At 39.3% G+C, this 21,995-nt stretch overlaps 1 long non-coding RNA gene across 1 annotated transcript in view; it reads left to right on the top strand.

Annotated features, from left to right (window-relative positions):
• The first annotated feature begins 1,793 nt into the window (after positions 1-1,793).
• The window catches only part of LOC113459101 (uncharacterized), a 102,301-nt gene continuing 82,099 nt past the window's right edge, over positions 1,794-21,995 (top strand). The window contains exons 1-3 of the long non-coding RNA XR_012580303.1: positions 1,794-1,897; positions 3,902-3,965; positions 4,577-4,699. This is a non-coding gene — a long non-coding RNA (uncharacterized LOC113459101). The remainder of the gene's footprint in view (positions 1,898-3,901; positions 3,966-4,576; positions 4,700-21,995) is intronic.

The raw sequence follows: 21,995 nt of genomic DNA on the forward strand, positions 1-21,995 counted from the left end.
TTTAAAGTTCTTTTGGAATTTGAAGATGGCTTGGAAAAAATGGAATGGATAGGACTGAATTTTGAACTCAGAGGTGGTCATGAGCTGAAATTTGTGTCAATTTAATTCCAGGGTTTACCTGCAGATGGTATCTGCAGACTATTCCTCAAGTGTTATGACGTAAGAATCAATAAGAATAATCTCATATTTGATTGCTCTTTCTTTCCCTGTTGGTCACTACAGAGGGCTCATTAATATGAGCATTTTATTTTATGAAAGTGCTATTCTGTTTAATAGGAAAATGGAAGCTATTTAAAAATAAGTATTTTTTCCCAGCATAAGACATGTTTTCTCTGTATGTTCTGTTGATTTAGAGGCACTCCAAATACTGAAAACTTCAGCTGAAATCTCTTTTTTGGCTGCAGTTTATGTAAGGATTGCTTAAGAGAACTGTCTGTGGTAAATGTGCTGGCACAAACGTACTGCCACTTTCATCTGCCACTTTTTGGCCTTCAGAGAAGAATGGTGCCCCCTTCCTGAAGATTCCCAGCAACTTTTATTTTTCAGTCTAGCTGAGAACCTGATCCTTGGGAATACAAACCAACCAACTTACATGGGACACCAGGACAGGTGAAAGAAAATGATGTTGGGATATTAATGGGTTTTGCTGTTTTGTAAGAAAGCAAACATTTTATGTGGAGAGAAAACACTGAGAACTAACATTCTTTTTATGTGAAACTTCTGCTTTTATTAATAAACAACAGGAAATAGAAATGTTTGGCAATGTTAGTTCTCAGAAGTAACTCTATGAAAAGTCATAACCTGTTTCAGATTATGAAGGTTACTTGTGAATTAAGAGAGAAGTGATGATAGGAGTAGCAATAGAATGTCCAAACAAATAACTTTAATTGTGCATTTTCCCAAGTCCTGTGTGGTAAAGAGGTCACACTGCAGAGCACTGTGAGATGTGCCTTCAGAGGTGAAGGGTAGACTTCTTCAAGGCAGTTTCACAGATAGATCCATCCCCATTTAGAGATGGTGACAATTTTCCAGGTCAGAACACACATCCAGTGATATAACCAGTGATATTTGTGTGTGTCTGTGACAGCCATGGGAACTGGTTAATTGGGGAGCATGCTCATACATGAAAATAATCATTTATTCCTTCAGCAAATATGATGAATTTTCCATCTTGGTGTTCCAGTAAGAAAGAATATAAAAGGGAAATTATTTCACTGGCTGAGATCCTAAACATGGACAATTTCTTTCTAAGCCTCCTTGAGAAACAACATGGGCCCAAACTATTTATTTCATCCTAGATGAACCTGAAAGAAGAGCAGTCTAAAAAGGCATAGCCCTCTAAAGTCTGCTCTCTCACAGCTTGAATGAGTGCACTGAGCTTTCATGAATCCTGACAAGCATAACTGGGATTAGAATAAAGTAAAATATAATGGAAGTTCTTTGTGTATGGCAAAGTTTCCACAACAGAGAACATAATGTGAAAGATATCCTTATAAAAATGAATGTAATTTATGTATGGTTTGCAATATTCTGTGCAAAATAGTCACATAGGGAAAAAGCCTGAGACGATGCCAGTAAGGCTTTTTGACTGAAGATATATTTTAAATCTTTTAAACTTGGTTAACTTAACTTTAATTTTTCCCTGCCATGATCAGGGACACATTCTATATGAGCAAACCTGATCTAAAGGAAGGTGTCCCTGCCCATGGCCAGGAGCCTGAAACTGGCTGATCTTAAAGGTGCCTTCCAACCCAAACCATTCTGTGATTCAAGAGTAATTATAGTAAAATCATTTCAGATATAACGACTCATTAAGGAAACTGATGTTGAAACTTAATCACTGTGAAACCTGGAAGAAGAAAATAGAGTAAGACTGCAGGATTGCAACTCTGAAAAGGTATTTTATGTTTCATGTGCATAAATATATTTCTAAGGGTCTCAAATACATCCTGAAAATGTTCAAGACACCAAGATAAGTGTAATTTTGGGAAAGTGAGAAGGGTCCTTCAGCATTAATTAACACAGCTTGTCATAATTACATGAATAAACACTTCCAAAACAATTTTGGAGAGTGTCAAATCTTCCCCTTTGTCACTGCTTATTGGAGATGCCAAAATATTATCATGACACTTGAGCAGTCCTGCAGCCTGCTTGGCCACACTGCTGATATATGAGAAATAACCTGAGGGGGATTTAGGGAGAGCAAAAGAACTGACTGGTGTTCCCATGCGTTTATTTGATTTACTTTTAATAACTTAGCACATAAATCATTCTGACCCAGCTACTCAGATTTAATAGTGAGCCACAGTAGCAACTCTAAAGATTTTTTTTTTTCACTAAGCAAATATTACTGAACACATATTCTGAGTTTACATTCTTTCTTCACTCAGGGATTGCTCACTTCAGAAATACTTTAAATTATGAATAGAAATTAGAGTACCTAGTATTATTTAGTCTGCTTAGTCATGATTTAAAATGTGATTGTATTCCAAAGGGGAACCTGGTATAAATAAGGAAGATCTATGTTTTTGAGATTGTGGTTAATTTTGGTCTAGATTTTATAAGTAAAATGTTTGTTTTAAGTTGATTGTTACCACCTCTCAAAAAGGTCCATCTCTTTTTCCACTTGTCCCTTCCCTTCTCTTCCCCTTCCTCCTCATGCTTAACCCAGTGATTTTGGTTCCTTGGTTTGTGTGCTGAGTTGACCCTGAGCTGGACAACAAGTGCCCACCAAATCTGCTCTGTCACTCCCCTCCTTAGCAGGTCAGGGGAGAGGAAATATAAGGAAAAACTCAGACTGAGCTGAAAGAGAGAAATTCCCTTATTTAAGGAGAAAAATTACAAGTAGCTGATTAGGAGGAGACCAAAATCTGGTGTATTCCACATTTTTAGGAAGAGAGGCTCTATGCTTTAAATAGAAGGTCTTTTAGTTTTGCACTGTATCAAACAGCATCCACAATCAAACCTGGAATTTTCTGATGTTTCCTTCATTTCCTGACATACCCGTCAAAGAGAGAGGCAGTGTAGAGGAGTAATACTGGGAATTGGTCATATCTGAATATATACAAATTAAACTTGCAGCAGGATTTCTAACATCCCATAAAGGCACAAGGCAAGGCTGTTTCCTAAAAGCCTTTCTTGCCTCCTGAAAACATTCCCATGCCTTGGAAAAATCCATTCAGTTACATTTCTATCATCAAGCACAAACCAAGGTAGGGCTTCTAGATCCAGAGTCATGGAGCAGTCCCTCCTTGAATCCAGATTGCATCAGGATCAAAATTCTCCATTCCACATTTGCCTTGAAGAGGGCTGGCTGAAAGACTCCAAAGTGGAGCCAGGGAATGAACCAAAAACTATTTGGACAAGGAGAAGGTTCAGTACTCAACTGAGACTTCTGGTCCTCTTTGCCTAAGCAGTAAAGGTAAAGATAATGATTTGTTAAGCAGCAAAGGTATGCCTTTGATTCCTGTCCCAAGCTGCCAAGGAAAATGTGGATCTCTCTAAATATATACCTGACACTCCTTACAAAGGGAGGCTCAAGCTTGGCTTTCTCCACTTCTATATTATTTTTAGCTTAAGTGAAATTAGTCCATCTGCTTGTTTTACTAGGAATTTTTTTAAGAAGAGCCTTTCTTAAAAAAAAAAAAAGGTGCTCTTTTCTCTTTTATAGTGAGCACAATTTCATCCAGCCCATTTTTTTCTTATTTTAAACTAAAACTAATTACATACCTTTTCCATATATAAAAGAAACATATGCGTTTTATTATATTTTCATATGGTTGAGGCAGTCTTTCTTCACAGTGTACCATGGGATGAAAAAAGAGAGCAGTGGATGCTCTTTAGAGCTACAGCCATTTTTATGAACCCCTATTTATTAATTTCCTTTTCTTCTTTTCTCCAGGGAGCCTTGAAGGTGGCCAGGGTCATCACAGCAGACTGAAAACTGATTTGAAGCCTCAGAGGAGGTAATAATACTTTCATTCCTCCCTTGTTTAATCCTGACAAACTAGCTGTAGCTCTCTGCAGATTAGTGACATGCAATATGGCATGGTAGGACAGACCAGGTCTCAGTGTGTCCTTAAACTTCATTAAGGATCTTCCCATTTGATTAGAAAGATTTTTGTTTGGATCAGAGCTGCAGTGAAATCTGGGTCACTGGGTTAATGGACAATAAGAAACTAAATTTATAAAATTAATTTTATAAATCTTTCAGATGGTCATAAGCATTTGGAATAGATTTTGAAGTCTGTAAGGATTTGGAGGATGCTGTTTTCCCTTTTTGTCTCTTGCTAAGGTAGAACACACTTTGCTCATTCCAATTTTGGAGACATTTTAACTCCCTAAATAACCAGCTATACTTTCACTTGCCCACATTTTGTATTTTTTTTAGCTGATTGTGTAAATCCTTTGGCTGCTCAGTGAGTATTTGTGAGCATGAGCAGCAAACCTCCCTCTGAAAGTGAGTGGCCGGTTTTATGAGTGTTGAATAGGCAACCAAAACAATAATGGAGGGAGCAGAGGGTTTGCATTCAAGCCATTTTAATCATATCACTATCATACTGTGCCCTTTATCTAGAACTAAATATCAGCCAAAGTTTACTTGAAAACGGGCCTGGGTTTTGCTCAAATAAGCTAATGAACCTTTGTGAACTTCCAAGACTGGGCTGGATTTCAACTTTGGAACAATACTTGAAGCCAGGTGAGTTTTACTGTAAATATTTCCACTGCGGTTCCAGCAACAATCTGAACTTGTTTAACTAGTTTAACTAAATGCTTTTGTAACAGTGAGGACTGGATGACAGACTTTTTGTTATGAAAAAACCTGAAAAGTAAGAGCAGTGATAATATGCTACTGGTGAAACTGTGTGCTGCATTTCTAGAAGTGCAGATGGAAATGTTAAATATAAATGTTCTCTTTCTTCATCAATACATATTCATATATAGGAACCAATAGAAGAAAATGTCCTCAAATTAATTGCATACCTACAAAAATACTAAATCTGCTCTCTATAGGTATATAGATTTATAAAATCTAAGACAAAATGAACGTTACTAGTTAGACCATTTCTAGTCTCTATAAACCTCTATTTAAGGGTTTGAACTTAAATATAACTCCTTACAGAAAGGAAAGAGAATAAATGGGAGCATTCAGTGCAAGAACTAAATATCACCTCAGAAGCAACAGACAAATTTTGTGTACTTCTGGTGAACAGACAAGAGTGTAGAAATCTGTGTCCATCCCTAAATCCCCCTCTGTTTCTACCCTCCTGCCCCAAAACACTGCTTGGTTTCATAAGCAGATGGAGCTAGCATGGAGATGCCTTCGCACAGCAAAGCAATTGCTTCAAGATGGACCACAGTGCCTGACAAAAATAAATAATGAATAAATAACAGTATATGCTGGGCTCTTGACTAGCCTGAAACGTAGGGATTTATAGAGTGATCACCCACCATTTTTCTGAAAAGCATTTGAAGTTTGTTCCAAACAGTCAAAAATGCAGTAAATACATGCGGCCAATCCCCTAATTTAAGGTCTGTGAGTATGGAGGCAACAGAATGGAACAGTATTGGGATAAGGACCCTCAAAATGGTGCAAAACTGGTGTGACTTGATGAAGAAACAGGTAATTATCAGAGTAACGTCCACTTGGAGCTCTTACTAGGTGGTGGTGGTGTGGTATTTCCAAGGGTTAAAGTTTTGTAAGCTTCTTTTAATTGTTGAGTAAAGATTGTGTAAAAGTTTTCTTTCTCTAGCATTAATATGTAGATTAATGTTTCCTGTGTTTTAATGACATGTTCCCCAGCCACAGATGAGTGGTATAAAAATGTTTAATTAGAGTCAGTCATAGCCTGCTGGCAAGCAGTGACCTTACCTTCAACCCAACTTGCTGGATAAAGAACTTGCAGTCCTTTTTGTTCTCTTCACATCAGTTTCAAGCTTAAAAGGCATAAAGTGTATTATTTTGCATATTCTGCTGAATGTTGACCATAATAAGGGAACAGTAATATCTGTGTTTTCCAAGCAATTTTTTGTTATTTCCTGGTTGGAATGTACTGAGAGGGTTGTGTGTTTGTGGAAAGGGAGACAGAGACACAGAGGGCTGAAAGTTCAGCAGATTTTTTTTGAGTTTTGGACTACAGCTTCTGTTTTGTTGCCTGTACCTAAAAGAAAAGCATTAGCTAGTGTAGCCTGATTTTAATGTAACCACTGCACTTAAGGCTTCCCCTCACCACTAACTATTCCCTGAGGCGTTTATTAGTTCAGGCATGTATTCCATAAATTACACAGGGGGCACGATACTGTGTTTCAGTTTATCATCTAGATATGTCTGTGTTTTTAATCTCTCCTGGATGATGGAAGCAGGGAGTTTGCTTCTTTTACCATGCACTCTCCTGTTTCCTAGTAAAAAACAAGCTTTCCTAGGAAAGCTTCTCGTGCTGCAGTGCAGAAAGGAAGAAAATCTGTCTGCCATTATATGCTGATACAATTAAATACATGAGCTGGCTCCCATTGACATGGCTTGGCTGCAAGTCAAGAAGGTACCCATAAAAAACCCTAAAATCTGTGTGTGCATGCATTCATGTGTGCCTGTGTGTAAAAAAATAACTGGGACATGCCAATTATTTTCCTCCTGGTTTTAAAATGGGACTCCACACTCTTATCAGTGCCAAAATAAAAGAAAACAAACCAAGTGTTTCTTTCGATCTGCCTTGCAGCCCGTATCAGCTTGGTAAACATACACTGGGAAACCAAAGAGAAACTATTGGTGTTCTTTAGCAGAAAGAGTGAACCAAAAGCAGACTTTCTGAGAGTTTATGAGAGATGTAAAAAGATCATTTCCTGCCAAAGTCCCTTGCTATAACTGGAAGATCAAAATGTCCTGATTGGGAGATTGTGTTAGTCACAAAATATGAGATACACGTTGCATTTTGGAGCTATCATCTACTTAACACTTACTGTTGCTGGACTGGGAAAAAACAGCACATATGTTGCTACCTTATTGAGTGCAGCAGTGATAATGAAAAGGGCAGGGGAGGTGGAGGGGAGAAGAAAGCTGCTGCTGGAAGCAGCCAGGGTTGTGCTGAGAGGACAATGCTGGAGTGTGAGTGAAATCCCCTCCAGTTAGCTCTGGATCAGCTCAGCCCCACTACCTATGAACTCCTGGCTCCCTGACAGAAAAACAAGCCATGCACCCTATTCTGCTCATGCAGGGAATGAAACCAGCTCAGCCTGCCAGCACACACTGTCTTGCTCTACTGCCCTGGTGCCTCTGATGCTTTTATTTTCCAGTTGCTAAACAGGGAAGCAGGGTCTGCTGCAGCTCCTGGCTTGTTTGCCAGCCTGACAGAGCTCCCCTGCAGATGCTGAAGGGGAGTTATGTATTTCAGTGCATGTATGATTAACCCAGGTATAATATCAGCTCCTCAGCACACATGGAAATGCTGAGTGTATAATAATGAGTAGGACAGGTTGAAGGTTATTTATCAAGGCTGTTTTTAAATGTAAAACTGTTCATTTCATGTTTTACTTGGATATTTAGTTATCTATGGAAAGAAACCCAAAAGGTGCCCCAATGAAAAATCTGTCTGGGAGTGTGGCTATGATGACTAGTGAAAACTGCATTGGGTTTTTTATGCTCCCCTGTGGGCTAGGGCTCAGACAGCTCTCATGAAGCACCAGGTTCAACAAGAGAAGGCATTGTAAAGCATCAAAAAAGAATTTGCTTGATCAAGAACCCTAATCAAGACATGATGAAACAGTTACAAAAGGTATTTTTAGCATGATTGGGCTAATATTGCCTCAATCAATTTTTTTAAACAAATGTGATACTTTTATTTTTTATGCAATTTTTAATGAAATCAAAAGTTTGTCTAAGAAACATGGACTAAAACATCTGACTTTTATAAAAAAGATTCTCAATGCATTAAAAAAAAATCCTGACTTAATAGTAACCAATAAAGCAGAGCTTAATTTGTGTTAGAGTTTTAACTGGAAATACTGTTATTTCTGCTCTGGTGCATATAAATGTGATGGATTCCTACTGCGAGGAAGATAAACTAGAGGGAGTAGGGAAGCTGCTGCATTAAATCAGCCCCATCCTTGTCCTTGCAGCTGTTTGGTGGTAGTCCACAAAGAAGTGTGTAATAGTAAGGAAGCAAAAGAATCATGAGCTACATTGAGTGTGATGCTGATAAAAGCCAAGCATTTTTAATGTTATTTTCAAATCCATATTTTTTTATGTTCACGTATCCTGCAATAACTTTTTATTATCAGGTTTTGTCTCCACATCTTCCTCTGACACTAATGTCTACAGCTGCATCTTGATGGTAGAAACAGATTTTAGTTTGTTTTCACTTTTCCCCCCTTATTTTAGTTCCTGTCTCGAGTTTATCATACTTGTATTGTTGCTGATCTCATCCATCAGTGTTTTGTGTGAGAATTTCTCAGGGGTCCTGTCCAGCTTAGATGCCATTCCCTACCTCTTTCTCTGCATGTATTTGCAAGTAGGGTGGTAAAATCCCTTCTTTAGGGAGGAAAGAGAGGGACTCGGCATGTAAAGGGCAGCTTAAAAGATTGCCAGCCCTACAGCAAGATGTGGCTGGCAAAGGCTGTGACAGCCTCCCTCAGCCAACCCACCTTGTTCTGCTTCCAGTCTGGGTTCACTTCCCATTTTGCTTGGAAGACAGAAATGTGCTAAAGTACAGGAGCCTTGAAAATCATTTTGTCAGAGATTCGTGCATGCAGACTGCTCTTTTTGCTTGTAATATTGAGAGGACAATAGAAGTGCTGACATTGTAGAACCAGAGAATCATTTAAGTTGGAAAAGACCTTTAAGACCACCAAGTCCAACTGTTGTATCTGTTTTACTATTTTAACTCTTTAACCACTTTATCCTTGTGTAATCTCAGTGTTATAAAGAGGACCCCAGCATTAAGGAGCAGAGCACAGGTTGCAAAAGATTTGTTTCAACATAAACAGCATCTTGAGAAATGTTCTTTGTAATCTATTGGTCACTGACAGTTACTCAGTGCAATTCTAAGCAGAGTTTATCTTCTTTATTCAGTAATGTATGTTTTCATGCCTTGTTTCCCTTAATCCAACTGAGATGCCCATTAATCTGGTGTTCCTATTATCACCATACTTTGAAACAGGGCAGATTTCCACCAGAAATCATATCTGTCTAAGTCTTCTCTCAGTTAGGAAAAGAAAAAAATACAAAGCACTTTGGTGTCTATAGGCTAACTGTGTGTTCTATAAAACAAGGTTTTGTGTGGTTGAGACAAGCAGAAAACAATTTCATCAATCCATTTAAAAGGCAGTGGCTTTTTTATTCAACATCCTTTTGATTCAAACCTATGACTTAATACCTTTGTTGACATGTTAGCACTGAGGATGACAGTATATTTGTCTGTGAACTGAGGAGTGGCTGCAGACTATTTCAGATCATTTGGCTGAAATATCTGAAAGGCCCACCTCTGCTTTCAGCAGGAGAAGAGGGGAGAAAAACCTACTTAGTACTGCATTTTTCTGCTCCTATGGCATTTGTTCATCATAGAAGGTACAGATTATGAGTGTTGTTTGTGGGGCTCTGTGAAGACACTACAGATAATGCTGTGTGCATCCCAGTTATCCTCCAGAGCCCATACTGTTCCCTCTCTGCCAACCCCAGTGGGGCCCTGGGGACCCTGGGGTCAAGGTGGCTGTGGTGATGGCATTGCCACAGAGCACCTGTGCATTTCCTCCTGAGAGTAAGCTGCTCCCCAGGCTCTGGTGCTAGAGCCTTGGGTGCTGGATTTGCTCAAATTGACTGCCAAAGCTGCAGGCCATAGAATTACTTGGCTTGGAAGGGACCTTAAAGATCATCCTGTCCAACTTCTCTGCCATGGCCAGGGATAATTTTCACTAGAGCAGGTTGTTTAGATCCCCATCCACTCTGGTCTGGAATGTTTCCAGATATGGCACATCCACAACTTCTTTTGGCAGCCTGTTCCAGTTTCTCATCACACTGACAGTAAAGAATTTCTTCCTGATATCTATGCTAAGTCTACCCTCTTTCAGCTTGAAGCTATTCCCTCTTGTCCTGTCACTCCAGGCCCTTGTACCTAGTCTCTCTCCCTCTTTCTTGTAGGCTCAATTGGTCCTGGAAGGCTCTGATTAGGTCACCCTGAAGCCTTCCCTTTTCCAGACTGATCAACCCCAATTCTCCCAGCCTTGCCTCACAGGAGAGGTGCTCCATCCCCTTGTCTTGCTGGTCTCCTCTGGACTTGCTGCAACAGGTCAGCAGAGACGGGGTGTGGGTACAGAGTTTGTGGTGATTGGGAGTGGCTGATGGGCCACAGCTGTGGGCAGCAGGTGAGCAGCATTGAAGGTAACGAGAGCCCAGGGCACTGCCCAACCACCAAAGGGAGCAGAGGGCACACAGGTGCAGGGCATCAGCAGGAGGGGATGAAAGGCTGGGCTGAGGGACAGAAAGGGCAGATGCCTGCAGCCTTCTGGAGTGGCAGGATGTTGCTCTGTGTGGGTTGGAGCCCTCTGGAATTCTATGGAACTCTGTGTGTTGTGGCCACCTCAACTGTGCCATGTACCAGCACTGACCAGCTGGGAATACTGGGAAGCCAAATCACCCCTTCCACCCTTGGCTGCTGTGGTTACCAGACAGGTAAGTGAGAAGTGACTTGATTTGTTTCTGGGTCATTTGTGGGGAAGAGGAATGCAGAAGGGCTGGTGTTTCTAAAGCTGTTACTTTATAATAGATAAAGTAATGTATAATTCACAACACTGCTTTGGGACTTGTCTTTCAGGCATGCATGTGTATCCTGACTATTGGATTTGTTTAATTGCTGTGTATTTCTGTGAAAGTAATTGATGCTCTGCATTTTGTGACAAGTGCCTTTCACCAGGCTTTGTGTTTCTGTTCTGATTGTTCTACCCTAAGTGCACAAGTGGCTTTTTCTGCCATGTTCACATTACAGTCTCAGTTATAAAATAGAGTTATGGGGGTTTTATTCTCCTATTTTGATTAGGTAAATAAGACCAAAGGAAGTAATATTGTAACTGCATTAAAGATTTTGGGTTTTTTTTCTGCAGGTAGATGTATCAATTTTATGGTTTAGTAAGAGATATAGTAGTTTTCACATGGATTATAGTCTAGATGGTTTTATCTGTTGAAGACATCTGTTGGAGTTTGTCAGCTGTGGGTCACAATTATTTGCTGTTTTATTTCTGTCGGCTGTTTTAAGATATAGATATTGCTCAGTTACTGTCTCTGACTGAACCTTGGTGTAGGCAGAGCGTTTGTGGTGATTGGGAGTGGCTGATGGGCTGCAGCTGTGAGCAGCAGGTGAGCAGCATTGAAGATAATGAGAGCCCAGGGCACTGCCCAACCACCAAAGGGAGCAGAGGGCACACAGGTGCAGGGCATCAGCAGGAGGGGATGAAAGGCTGGGCTGAGGGACAGGAAGGGCAGATGCCTGCAGCCTTCTGAGGTGCTGTGGTGTTGCTCTGTGTGGGTTGAAGCCCTCTGGAATTCTATGGAACTCTGTGTGTCGTGGCCATCTCAATTGCAGCAATGGGGTTTGCTGTGAGTAATTTTGTAAGAACTTTGTAATGATTTAATTAGAGCAAAGATTTTTTTTTTTTTTTTAAGCTGCAAAACATGGGACTAAATGCAGTGCACAGTCTTCACACCTCTGTGTGGGAAATGATTTCCATGTCACACAAAAATGGTGCTGGCTGACAAAAGAAGTTTAATTCTCCACACAACCTGATACATAAATTTTCAAGATGGCTTTTTTGGAAGAGGAAGGGTAACCATGTCTCAGCAGGACATTGCTGAGATATTGCAATAATGTTGGTGTCTGACATTTGTGGCATTTTTGGTAGGGTCTGTATTTAGAATCTAGGACCTTCAATATTGAGGTAATGTAGAAAGAAAAATGTTGTGATTCTTTGCAAAATAGTCAGTATTTTCTTAAAATATTTTATTCCTTTATATTTTGAAATGTCAAAAGCAATTTTTAAAATATATTGTGGTAGTCAATATTTTGGTGAGGCTTTTCTAAATAACTCTGCATTTTGTTATTTTAAAATTGAGGGAGTTTGGAAAACAATCCATAAATTTATTGAAATTTGGTTTTTTATTTGCTTCTTTATTCACTGTGTAACACGCTGACAATGAACAGCTGGCACTGCAAAGTGTGTCCACCCACATGATTCTAGCTTTGGTGCACTTACGAAGAGAGAAAGTTATAAAGACACATTCAGCGTGTTCCTATTCAAAATGTCTTCCAGGAAATATGTTTTTCAGGTAGATAATTCCAAAAGAAAACATATGGTCATATTAGAATGGCATTAAAATATTATTTGCTATCAACAAAGAATGAGTTCAATCCAGATGCTTTAACTAGAAATAGGTCTTTTCAAAGAGAAAGTGTTTGAGATGGAGCTGTTTCTTTTTGAGGGAAACTTCTCATTTTCCATTAGGTGATTGGAAACCTAGGGCTATTATCATTATTGCTTTTATTTTATTCCCCAGCCATGACTGGGACTCAGGAGCCACACCTGCAGCAACGTGAGTGCTGAAATGTGTGTGTGCAAGTGATGTTTATGGCCAAAGCTTCCTTCATTAGAGCCCTTCAGCCTAAGGAGCAGCCAGTCTGGTTGGCTGACAGATTGGACATCATCACAACTATTAAAATTCCTCTTCAGCCAGCCAAGTGGATGTGTATTCCCACTTCATCCACACCCCAAATTTCCCCATCCTTTTCCCGGACATCAGAAACTGGTCTGTCAGCAGCACAGCCCAGCCACATCTGCACATAACAAGGATTCAGATTAATAATAAAACACACCTCAGCTGAGGTTTTCTTCCCCAGCATAGGATTTTCTAGCCCAGTGTTTCTCTTTAGCAGCTCATTTGACACTGGTCGCCTGACCTCTGCTACCATAATAGCTGTTAATGGAAACTTCACCTCATGCAACGATAAGATGGATTTTTGGCAGCTGTGAGAGATTATGAAGAGTAAGAACAATCTTAGCTGGAATCAGAAGAAAAGAAAGCATCTGTACCTTGAGAAACACTCAGCTGGTTTTCATTACACACCAAGCCTATATTTATTACAAAGACTAGCCAAGAGACAGAAAATGATCGGTTTCTGCACTCGGGGTAGGGAGACAGTGTCGGCTTGATAAATTCTTACTTTCTTCTTGCTTGTGTGACTACAAGTGACCAGAGCTGTTCAAAACCACTGGCTTTCTGTCTCTCAGGCCATGTTCTGAGGCTGCTCTTCATCATAGTTTTCTTTCAGTGTTGCCCCCTCATCTCCAGCTGAGATTTGTTTTTTCCCCTTCTAAAATGGAAAGCAAAGGAGATGGGGAAAAGTTACTTCTTTCTTTATACAGGAGTTTGACTACATCAGGCATCAAATAAGTAAATAATTGCTTGAGGTCTTTGTCACTAGAAACCTCTTTTCCTAAGCATGAATATATGGTGAGAAGCACTGGCCACAGAGATTGATTGAAATCCAGAATTTCAAAGCTCAGTCATTAAAAGTGAAAAGCAGAAAACCTCTGTTGAAGAGAGCATTTGGTTAAAAAAAAAAAAAAAAAAGGAAAATTGTCAGTGAATATAAGAAAGAAAGATATTTATTTTTCTGTCTTCTATCCAAGCCTGGAAAACACCAGATTGAGCTAAGCTGTCACTAAAGATTAGGAGACAACAGCTACCAACCACAAAACATTTGGATGTGTCACTAGAGGCACTGTGAAGGGAGCCAAGTGAGTGGAGTAAACAGAATGCTGTGGCAGAAAACTTTGATTTAGTTATAACTGGGTAAACATGGGTCTTAACTTCTGTAAACAAGTGTGGAGTTTTGCCACAGACCCTTTACATCTGAAGTGAGAATTAAGTTATGCAAGGCAGAGGGGAAGGCCCTTCAGGATCCTTCTCTTTTTTTCTGCTGAAATTAATTTGTAAATTACAAGGGTGGGAGACAGGAGTTGTCTTTTTAGCCCTTCCAAAAAGGATGAGAGGTAGAGGCTTCCACTACTTGTTTGATGTGTTGCAGCTGCTCCTGGAGAAGCTTGTTCCCTTGAGATGGTAGGAGATGTAGTAGTATTTTCTACATTCTTCTGCAAAAACCTGGAAGGAAAGCACAGCACACAGCATGCCTGCCACCATCACAACCCTCTCCTTTCTTTTTTTTATTTCGTTATTTAACTGTCTGCTGAGGTTTTTGCACAAGGACTCTCTAAAATAATGTAATTTAGGTTGTGTAGAAATTAATACTGCTATAGTTGACAGAGATGCTGAAATTCAGTTCAGAACTTCAGGGATGATTTAAAACCAGCCTGTTGTTTAAGTGTCAGATGATGATGTTTTAGATATGGGGCTTCATCCACAGTTTATATATAAAGGTAGATATAAACTGGTGGCAGACAGGGACAGAATTTTCAGAATTTTCCCTTGTACAGCTGCAATTGAGCTCTCTCTTCTCTCTAGGCATTTTTATATATAGGAAATATTAATTCCTGAGATGAATTAATTCTTCGTGTCTTCTGCCTGCTAAATGTTGTGACCAGCTACCAATGTGGAGAAATTTAGCCTCTGCTCATACATTTAAACCAGAATTTAAACCTGAAAACTTCATTTGATTAATGGTTCCATACTAAAAATCATTGCAAATCACCAAACCTGATTTTGATATACTGTTTTAGTCATGCTTTTCAAGGGTTTTTTTTTGTAACATGAGCACTGAATGAAGTAAAATGTGACTTGAAATAGAATCAGAATTATAGAATTGGAAAGGACTTTAAAAGTCACCTAGTTCCAAGCCCCCTGCACTGGGCAGGGATGCCACTCACTAGGGCAGGTTACTGATCCAGCCTGGCTTTGAACGCTTCCAGAGATGGAGAATCCACATATTCTCTGGACAAATAGAGAGTTTTCAAATCCGTGAAAATATCCTTAGTGTTTTCACAAGTGGCTGCTATAAACAACAAACAACTTAGACACATATCTGTAAAAACACCCAATTCCTTTTAGGATGTCTTGCTCCCTCTTATCCACCTATGTGGATCTGGAGTCTTGTTTGTTGAGGTTTTCTGCTGACAGCCTGGTTAGGTTTTCCAGGCAGAGATATATGGAGGAAGTTGCATCTACTGGAACTGGAGCTACTTCAGAGAAGTAGCTGTGCAAGAGATGACTGCTGGCACTGTGCTTGAAGTTGCTGAAAGGAAGGAAATTCTTTACAGACTTCAAAGATTTGTGTTTATTTAAAATGGGACTCCATTTTGCTCTTTTGCACCCTTCTAAATTGTAGTTGGAATTCAAAGGGAGTACTTTTTGTTGCTGGGTCTACGAGAGCAGTCAGTGTATTTTTAGAATACAAGATAAAAAGCTTTAATGGGGTTTTTAAAGAAGTGTGTTCCACTGGATCAGGTGAGGAGGAAAAGTGTTGCCCTGCAATTAGTCTGAAATAATTTATGGAATAGTGATTACTCCGTTGGTAAAATGTATGTCAAAAAATGTCTCCATTGTATAAATTCTACTGGAACTGTTGAATAGTTGCTTGCATGTCACAGTATGAAGAATGGTGTAGTGTGATGTTATAGCATAAGAAAAGTACCACCCAGGAAATCCTGGGAAGTTTGTGTGTAAATGAGTTTTAAGAACTATATTTGCTTCTACAAGAATGAATTTTATCCCACACATAGAGACCCAATGCACTGCTTTAATTTGCAGTGTATTTCACGTGCTTTTATCCACCTAAATAGCTACTTTATATAAGGCATAGATCAAATTTTGCTTTTTACTCAATGCCAAGAGACAGACACTTTTTAAAGACTACATTGACTTCATTCAGGAACCATTTTTAAAAGGCATGAACAGCCATTGGAAGTTCCTCTCCAATCTTGCATTCCCCTCAGCCTTTCCCAAAAACACCTGGACCTAGAAGCCCTCAGAAAGATAAAGCCATCCTCAAACACAGAGGCAGTGAGGCTCAATTCCAACCTTGCTTGTGTGCAAGAGAATGTGAAGCAAAATTTTAAAAACCCATCCATCCATTTGCATGATGAATTCTTTGTCTCTGGACAAATTGTTTAAGAAGCTTTTATACACACCCAAGAATCTCTGGTGGCCTATGGGTTTAATTTTTGGTCTGACTTGAATAGCCAGGGTGCGAGACCAGACATAACGAAAGCTTTGGAGTGGTCCAATATTTGTTATTTTTGGCTGCTAGTGATGAAAATTTCTCTGAGCAGGTGTGTATCATGATATGGCAATCCATGTGTCAATGTCTGAAACAGAACCTAGGAACAAGACCAAACTCCTCTGTACCAATTATTCCAGCATATATTGGTTTTTATTTTTAGTTTCAAATGCAGCTGCAGGTTTTTGTCCCAGCTAAGATCTGGCGAAAGCAAGAGATATTAAATTAAAAAAACAACAGGATACTTTCCAAGGAGCAGAAGCAGAATCTCATTTGGATTATACAAATGAGAGAATCCACTAAATGAAAGCAGGAGCAGTTTAAAATCCAACTTTCCATTTTGGAAGAGCAGTGTAAAAGTAGCTTTGGAAATGACTATAAACAGCTTTTGGAAAGGGTTGGTAGTGGGAGGGAAGAGGGCTGTCATTTGGCATGGACAATCCTATTAATAAGAGAATTTCTAAAGTCTTTGTAAATTTTCCTGTTCCTGTCTTCTTTCTTGTTTTATTATATTTCATACTTGAGCAATAGAACTTGCAAGAAAAGTATAATTTTTCTCGAGCTTGAAGCTTTTATTTTGCTACAGCTGAAGCTTATCCGTGGAAGGGAAAGATGTAAGGAAAGGTGAGAAGTTGTGACAGCTGGGTTAAATGCCCTCTCAATAATTCCTTCTGTGTCCCTTGGACACAATGGATAAGAAACCTCTGTGTTACAGCAGTGAAGAAGCAGGGACAGCAACCCTGGCGTTACTTGTGGGGTTGTGCTCCTGCCCTGTGCTGCACAAATGCAGGAATTTGTGCAAACGTGTCTAGATCATCCTCCTTATATATCTAATCTGCAGTAAATATTTGTAGCTGCAGTTTGAAGTTTCCATTCTTTGAATATGCAGCATGCTGCTTACTGTAAATATTAGATGCTGAGAGAAGAGCTTTGTAAACCTTGTAATATCACTTTGTATTTGAAGCCTTCTCAAATAGAAACAAGCACAGATCACCTTCTGTACAATTTCCAAGATTTCTTTAATGTGTTCTTTGTACTCAGGTTTTCAATGCACATGTTTGATGTAACATAGGCCCATTGTTTAATGCTAAATAACATAAACTACCATTCACTTTGTGAAAGAGGTACATTCTAAACCAGCTGTTCAGCAGTTACATGAAATTAAGCTGTATTTATAAAGTGGGTAAGGGTTCCTTAATTTTCTGATCTGTGTGGTGGTCAAAGGGGAACTAATTATTTGAAGAGCTGATTGTCTACCAGCACTGACTTTGCTAAGCCAGGGATTGTAAAGATAAAACCCCTACAACCTTCTTTTTTTTTTTTGCTAAGAATGCCTCTGTATTGAAACAGAAAGTACATACAGAATGCAAATAAACCAAACCTAGATTAGATTACTGGTTTAGTAATCTTCCCTAATAAAAATACAGGATTGGAGGAAGAGTTAAGAAATACCACAGTAACAAATGCAAGAAACCATGAGGGCCTGAATTAATGATGCAGAATCAGCTGCTCACAGATAATAAAGATCTAGCTTAGAAAAGAGAAATTTCTGATAGAGAAAAAAAGAGAAAAGAGAGAAAAAAAAGATTTCTGATAACAAATGTCTCTTGTAATACCCACCAAAATGTCCATCTGGCAGGGTTGTCTAAAGGCAAAGTAAGAATTGAGCTAAATCTGGATTAAAATTTAAATGTGCCAAGTAAAAGAACAAGATCTTTTAATGAGTCTTGAAATGCTTTCACAATTCAAGTGACAGAGAACGTGTTGAGGAGAGAGGAGCCCCAGAGAAGGCACAGCTACAGATGTGTGTCTGGACAGGGCTCCCCGATGCATCAGCAGATCTGCTTTCATTCATACCAGCTGAAAATCTGACCCCTGGCACTTCCAGGCTTCCTTGTGGAGCTTTATTTGATTAGAAAACAGAATTAATGACTAGAAGTGTTTGAAGAGAATGAGGGGAAAATTGTACTGCTAATAAATGTTGCGCATAATGCAGGGTTAGAGCAGCCCTGTTGTGACAGTGCTGCACATCAAGGATGATTCCCCCAGCCTCAGTGGAACTGAGTTACCTCAGGGTAAAAGAAAAAAGAAACACTGATACATTATGGATTTGAATTTTATTCAGCTATGTAAACAACACTGGTCCACTGGGCCACGCTATATTCACCCTTTTGGTTTCTATTTTCTTTCTTCTTAAATAGAATAAGAAAATCCTTCTCCAAGCTGAGTAATTAATTGCTTTGTGGAAGACTGAGATTCTTTACTGTCTCCTCCATCACATTTTTGTTGTCAAAAAGGTTTCTGAGGATTGAAAGCTTGTAAGCAGCTTTCAAAAACAAATAGAAATAGTGATTTAGAAAAGTGGCAACCAAGTAAGAGTTTGAAGTATTATCTTTGAACGTACAGTGATTATTAGGATACCTGCAAGATGGAGAAAATATCTTCCATTTTAAAAACCAAACAAAGCCAATATACTGAGAAGGACAATCTGAGATTTTATTTACACTTTTGCTTCCACAAAAGGACTTGTACAGTATTATTTATTGTATAAGTCTCTACTCCAATTTCTATGCTTTGGAGAGAGCACTACAGAGAAGGTGCTGAGTGTGTGTGGCTCTGAATACTGTCTTTTCCTTTAAAAGGCTAGTATGGATTTAACTGGAAAATGAAGCTCTGTTTTGTCTACTTTGGGGACATAATAGCATAATTACCTGAGCCTTGCAGCTGGCAGACTTTTCCCATGCAAATCTGGAGAGCTCTTGCAGGGCTTAATGAAGATTTTGTGCTCTGATCAATTATGTGCAGGAAATAGCCCTGCTGTAATTGGCAGCCTAAAAGGGAGTCAATTAGCACAATTTTGTGGGACAGGAGCCCTCCTTGGTGGGCAGAGCTAAGGCAATAGCATGTTTTCTTTGGAAAACACCATTACAGATCTGATCTAGCCTTGCACTGCTTTTATCATGAGGAAAAAGAAATGTAGGGACACCAAAGAAAAAGAACAAATTACCCATAGCCACATTCCGAGGCTGAAAAATGCCTAATGGTGCCATGGTGTGAGGAGCAGACAGACCTAACCCATGGCAGAGGATGCAGAGAGCTGGATGTGACAGTGATAGGAATGGCAAAAAATAACAGCAAAAAGTGAGATGTGCAGTACATTTCCAGTACATTTTAATTTCATTGCAGTTTATTGGCTGCTGGGGTATGTCCCATGCAATTCTTCACTGAATTCAGTGTTTTACAAAGAGGTTTGATTTGTCTCTGTAGTAAAAGCCACCGTTTAAAAGCTTCAGTAATCTTTGACCATTGCAGAGCTTTGGATGATTGCTTGTTGCATATGTGATGAAATGAAATAATAAAAGAAAAATAGTGCCAAAATGTGGCCTGTGTTCAGCTTAAAAAAGTTATATTGAGAAATAAATAGGATTTAGTGTTAAAAGGCTGTTGTGGGTTTAATTTTCAGATTTCATGAGGGGCAAGTGTTTGTACAAGTCTTTTTGTTTCTGTCATGAAGTATCAAATTGGCAGTTTTCCAGGCTGCTCTCCATAACACACAAAATTGATTGTGCTGCTAAAGCACTTACTCTAATTTGTAGAAAAGAGGAGCAATAAAAACTCCACCGAAAAGTCAAAATGGGGGTGGGTGGTGGGAAGATACTTGTAATATAAATAAAATAACAAGTGGGTTTGCCTTTTCGTTTTAGATGATGAAAAGATGCCCATTTTCTAGAATCCATCAGGAAATGTTGAGTTACTGCATTTCTCCAATTTACTTTGGAGAAGCAAAGCTAAAAGAGAGGAGATTAATTAAAAACTATAACACCGATCTTTAAAAGTAAATAGATGAAGAATCATCTAAAGAGTCTGGGTAGCTGCTGGTTATGTTAAAATCATAATTAGGTTAAATTAATGCATCAAGTAGAAGTTTAATCATTAAACCATAAATAAATTTTTAAAAATATCACAAAGCCACATGTAAGGAGATATCCCAAGGGATGTGTAAGAGAGCTGGTCCTTGTGGGCAGCACTGTGTAAAAGCACATGTCATACAGAAAATAAGAAACAATTTTGCCTATAATGTAAAATGCAGTTCTGACACATTCTGGGCAGCTCTGATGTGGGGTTTCTTTGAAAGAAGCGTTTGCTGTTTTGCAAAGTAGCTTGGATCTTACTGGATGGCAGAAAAACCTTATTTATTTCTCTCCCTGATGAATAACAGTTAATATCTGAAGAGAAAGCAAAGGTGGCTAGGGATTTATAAGTCCCACTGCAGATGTTCTGCAGGCAAATCAAATGGCTTTGGTAAATTTGGGAGAGAACTTTTCAAGGGGTTTCTTTAGAAAGTAGATTTATGTGTTTTTTCTTTTAATTGGGAAAAGATTTTTTTTTTGGGGGGGGGAAGTGGGAAAATATCTATTTAATACATAAAGTATTTACTAGTATAAAAAAATGAATAATTTGAAATAATTAAATTTCTTGCTGCTCTAAAAGAGATGATGATCTTAAAATGTTTTTTGGTTTGCGGGTTTGTGTTTTTTGTGTGTGTGTGTTGTAGCTTAGCTTACTTAGTTTATTATCAGTCTCTTTGGCTCTGGCAATGTTGTGGCCCAGGCCTGGCTTGGTGGGTTGCAGCTACAAGTTGTTGGTCTTCTTTTGCATTTTCCATCTAGAGTAGGTTTAAAGAAAAAGGAAAAACTATAGTCTAGGGATATTTTTACTTTAGTCGGCTAAAAATTAATTAAAAGTAAAGAAGAGCTCTGTCTTGTTGTCTGTCTCTCTGTAGATAACACAGTTTAGGAGTGGGAATGTGGAGGAGTGAGTGTAGTTGTTGAAAACAAATTGTGCACTACTTCTTCTTCCCCTTCACTTCCAAAACCAATCCTAAAGGTGTAAAACTTATTTCTGGGCTAAGCAGACAAGTGGGGATATGAGCATCCTAAAGTCACCCCAGGGCAGTGATTCCAAGCTGCCTGTGCCAAAGGAGCCTGGCAGCTCTGCACAGAGGTGCTTGGTGTGGAGGATCTCAGTGCATGGATCAGCAGAGTGGGCTCTAGGGACAGCACAGCCAGACCTGAGGGCTGTGCCAGCCCATCACACTGGTGGGATGCTCCAGAATTAGGCACAAATCCCTGTGGTTTCTTCTTTGCATCATGTCAAGATATTTCCATCCACCTATGCAGACCCTGAATCTTCTCCTTCAGGCTCAGGCACCTAGGACCCTGTCAAAAGTTAGAATTCTGTCAAATGTGCTTTTAGGTAATGATTTAACTTTTAAAGGGTGGAATCCCTGCTGGTGCCCTTGTTTTTTTTTGAGCAGAGCAGGAAATGCATCTGTGTGCTAGTGCGTCCAATGGGGATCACAGCTCTGTATCTTGGTGGTCGTGGCATCCAGTTTGGGATGGCAAGGTGATGCCCATGCTCTGCTGAAGCCTGTTGCTGGGTTTAGCTGGTTGTAGAAAAGGTAAAAATAGTCTTTGAGCTGATATCCCCCATCCCAACTGCAGGCTTTCCTTTTCTCTGTGATTTGCCACATTAGGGTAAATCCTGAACAAGAGTACTCAGAGAATCACAGAATGCTGAGGTTGGAAGAGACCTCTAAGATCATCGAGTCCAACCTGTGCCCCAACAGCTCAACCAGACTACAGCACCCAGTGCCATGTCCAGTTTTTTTTTTTCAACACATCTAGAGATGATGATTCTACCACCTCCCTGGGGAGAGCATTCCAGTACTTTATTATTCTTTTGGTGAAAAATTTCTTCCTAATATCCAACCTATACCTTCCC

The sequence above is a fragment of the Zonotrichia albicollis genome, chromosome 5 (assembly GCF_047830755.1).
Source record: "Zonotrichia albicollis isolate bZonAlb1 chromosome 5, bZonAlb1.hap1, whole genome shotgun sequence".
NCBI lineage: Eukaryota > Metazoa > Chordata > Aves > Passeriformes > Passerellidae > Zonotrichia > Zonotrichia albicollis.